Consider the following 4369-nt stretch of genomic DNA (forward strand, 5'->3'; position numbering starts at 1 on the left):
ATTTTTATTATTGTCATTAGTGATTATCTCAATTTTGGCTAAAAGAATTGACAAAATCCTACACACTGTGCCTTTAAAAACCTCGCAGAGTAAAACTCATCAGTCCATTTTATTTTACCTGCATCTCCTTTCTGGGTCACAGGAAGCTGGTGTCTGTCTCCACAGTAAATGTGTGAGAGTCGGGGGACATGAACACAGGTCTCACAGCCTTCATTACCTGTGAAGCTTATTGAGCAAAACCTTCTAACTCAATATCATGACTTCCTATCTGCGTTCAAGTTACTTCTCTGTACTCCTTCCCTTCCAGATCTCCCCTGAACCAAAACTTTACACATTGTAAATAAATCACTTCCTTTTTACTCTGTGTCCAAGTTGCTCTTTGTCAGTTCACTTCACATTCTTAAACAGCAGAACATTGATTTAGCTAATTTACCATGTGCAGCATTATGTCAAAGAAAGAAAGATGGATAAAAGAAATAAAAAGAAGTCCTGGAGCAGACTGTGCTCTCCTGGTTAAACTAGCAGCAGAGGAAGAGGAGGACAAAATGGAGGATGAAGAAATGTCTGAGTCAACACCACAGCTTAAGGCTGAGTCACACTGCAAGATTTTAAAACAGTCGGACGATTTTCAAAGACTGACAGAGCCCACACGTGAGGACAAAAAAATCATGGATCTACCAGGTTTGGTCCTACAGTGTGGTGCACTGCCACACAGTAAGAGACAACACACCACACACGAAAATATATTTCATTCATTAACATGTCAGATATGAAATCACGCGAGACTTCCTGAAATCTRGCSAGAATTCAMWTGTCAGTGGAAAAATCTCACGTGACCTCCAGAGAGACGTGAGTTCAGAGTAAATAAACATTTGCAACAAGGAAGAAACAATGTTGATCGTTTGTGGACTATTWTTACCAAAGGAAAAACAGTTCCATAGGACTTTTAACATCCAGCAGACGTCCTGATGAGTCATGACAGTTTTTGTTTACGTCACATCGCTTTCTGATTGGCTACACGTCTCATTCAACAGGCTGAAAACTCGGGTGAACACTGCACACACTGTGATATCGGGCCAAAAAATCAAACATGTTGAATATCCCTGATTTGAGGTCAGAGCGGTCCCGACATCCTTCCGAGCCGACTAGATCGCTCTTTACTCACCACACACGGCGGGAATATCTGCTCAGATTATCTTTAGAGCCATCATGATAATCTGGACTTCCTTAAGATTGTCGGAGGGGCAAAAATCGGCCTGATTTTCTTGTAGTGTGACTTCGGCCTTAGGCACAGACAAACTGTCCATGCTCAGATTTGTGTCAATAAAATTAAAATTACTCTGTTGGAAAAGTACCTGAATTGCATGTCAAACTCTTGACCTGTGGGCCAAACATGGTCTTTGTTATTTTATCTGGCCACAAAGGTAAAACTTTTCTACTTTCTAATTTTTCAACTTTTCTGTTTGATGTTTTCTCTTTTTATGTTTCACTTTAAGCCAATCGTTCTCAATTATTTTCTGTCTTGCCTTAAGGAACTTACAGGGGTTAGACAATAAAACTGAAACAGGTGGTTTTAGACCATAACATCCCTTTCAGACAGCTTCCTCTTGTGTCCACAGTTAATCCTGTTGGATGGGGTTGGTCCTTCTTGGTGGTATGCTGACATTACCCTGCATACCGTGGCTCTTGATACATCACAAAGACTTGGTCACAGATGMACCAGCAAGACGTGCACCAACAATTTGTCCTCTTTTGATCTCTGGTATGTCACCCATAATGTTGTGTGTATTGCAAAATTTTGAGCCAAACTGAGCTCTTACCCTGCTAATTGAACCTTCACACTCTGCTCTTACTGGTGCAATGTGCAATTAATGAAGACTGGCCACCAGACTGGTCCAATTTAGCCATGAAACCTCCCACTAAAATGACAGGTGTTTAGTTTCATTGTTTAACCCCTGTAGATTCACTCACACACACACACACACACACACACACACACACACACACACACACACACCTAACTGCCCCCACCCCGAATGTACCCCACTATTTGAGAACTTAAGTTTTCTACTTTTGCTTCAACATCTCAGTTTCATCAGATTTCAGCTGTGGTTCAGAGCACACACTGCATTCTCAGAGAAAATGTCATTTCTCAGTTGTTCWTTGAATTTGTTTTCATTTTTTCTTTTCTTTGGTTTTCGAGTTAATTCCATCACTCTTTAATGGTGCTTCACTGTTGAGAGAAAATTCTCTATTTTTATTGGTAGCAAATAAAATACAATTTAAAACAATTTTTTATCACATCCAATGAAGTAAAGAACARTTTTTGATTGACAAAAAAATAAATCTAAGGTCACTAAATAAAGAACTTCACACAACATCCTTCATATCTGACATATAGTAAAGGTAAATGATAAATCATGAGCAGAGTTGTGATTGTGACTGTGAAAAATGAAGTCTGCGTTGTAATAAAATCACATCTCATTAACTAGAAGGTATGTGTGAGCATGTCTCTGGAATATAATGGCTTTTTGCAGATGGTATAAAAACCTGAACAGTTCCTCAGTATTTTGATTTAATGTCCCTTCTGGAATAAAAAAATGCAAATGAGAGCTCAAAGGATCTGACCGTTCTGTCTGCTGCTCATCTCTCTGTGGGACTGATGGAGATCTCAGGTTATGTAAGGATTAGTTATCCACAGTCTATAATTTAATCTGAAAATACAAACTAATCTTGCAGGTTTATGATGCATCGGACGGTAAATAGAGTTACATTTCAAAATGACTGAATATTAACAGAAACAATGCAGTAATAAAACCAATTCATGAGTTTTACAGGCTGAAAACATCTTGTGGCTACYTGCTCATGAGGACCCAGCCCATGAACTGAGACAAAGCCACAGTCGCACCTGACATGAAGATGCTTAGCTGTAATCTTTTTAATAAACTGTAACATTCTTACATTTAAACCCCAAACACACACACATTATAAATGATACGTCATTCATCATGTCATAGGACTTAAAGGGGCAATATTATGTGTTTCTCAGGCATATATTTAAATACTATACCATAATAAAGCATCCATGTCACCTTTAGCTGTTATTAAAATGCTGTTTTTATGTTTAAATAGAAAATAAATTTTTCTTCTCATCACTTCCTCTTCTAAATGACTTGGAATTGGCCTCTGTCTCTTTAAGAACCTCCTTCCGCTTCTGTCCTGTCCCATTTCGGTGCAGGGGGTGGGTCGTGCACGCGCTATGATGCAGTTTACTTGGCATCTGAAAATACATTTCCTCAAAGGTATTTTGAATCTGAAAAGAGCTTCACTGAGTGAGCAGTAGTGTTAAATGTCTGGAAGAAGCAGACAGTTTAAGTTTCACTTTCACTTTGCTCTGTTACTGCCGAGAGCCTGCAGGAGTCATGGGCGGGGTGTGTGAGGTGGGGGGTGGGGAGGTGTGCTCCATGATGAGGAAACTCGGCTTAAAGACACGTCCCAGGGGCTTTTCTGGTACCAAAAGGCGTTTCTGGTTCCCACCCAGAGCCGGCTCTTGGCATAAGTGAACTAGGAGGTCGCCTAGAGCGCCATCTGCTGGAGGGGGGCACCGAACTGCAGAAGAAAAAAAATTATTTGTACTCCCTGGTTGTAACTCTGCTCAGCGCCCCTTTCAATTAGCTTTGTCTTAAAAAACTATAWTGAAGTATTACAGGAAAAATGAACTACTCTACCCATAAAACATCCCCCCCAATGCAGCAATCGCCCCCACCCTCTCTCTCATTTGATTGATGTTGCACTGACTTGTCCTGCTTAGACACTCTGATGGGGGAGGGGCTAGTGGTGCCTCTCAGGTAGTGATTCGTGTTGACAAACTCAATAACAACAAGTCTGTATTTTGTTGTCCCATACATGTCAACCTCTTCAGACGTTTACCTGTATAAAAAGCTGCAAAAATCTGTAAATTTTGCAAAAAAATTCATACAACTTGCGGGGTGGGGGTGGGGGGGTGGGGTCAGCCTCGCTGAGGACGTGAGAGCGCCCGCTGCATAGCAGGAGGAAAGGAGGGCGGAAAAAGTTCAAAACTTATTTCTACTGGCAGAACAGGTTGGAAGATGGCTGTTCAATGTTATTTATTGTTATTTAAATCATCCTACAGGCTCTGACACTTTAGATAAATTTGAAAATGAGGTTTTGAAACAAATCTGTAAGACTTGAAAAAATCTGTCAGATTGCCCTATACGTCTGTTTACCTGCAAAATGACATAAATCCTTATAACCTACGGACAATCTGTACAAGTTGACATGTATGTTGTTATTTATTTGCTTTCTGGGAAAGCAAATAAATCTAATTTTACCATAGTACCTTTCACTG

At 40.1% G+C, this 4369-nt stretch overlaps 1 protein-coding gene across 1 annotated transcript in view; it reads left to right on the forward strand.

The window, feature by feature from the left end:
* Positions 1-1722: 1722 nt before the first annotated feature.
* The window catches only part of msantd2 (Myb/SANT DNA binding domain containing 2), a gene marked incomplete at its 3' end in the record, with an annotated part of 27147 nt that continues 24500 nt past the window's right edge, over positions 1723-4369 (forward strand). The window contains 1 exon segment of the mRNA XM_014024260.1: positions 1723-1762.

Source organism: Austrofundulus limnaeus, unplaced genomic scaffold (assembly GCF_001266775.1).
Source record: "Austrofundulus limnaeus strain Quisiro unplaced genomic scaffold, Austrofundulus_limnaeus-1.0 Scaffold414, whole genome shotgun sequence".
In the NCBI taxonomy this organism is placed as follows: domain Eukaryota; kingdom Metazoa; phylum Chordata; class Actinopteri; order Cyprinodontiformes; family Rivulidae; genus Austrofundulus; species Austrofundulus limnaeus.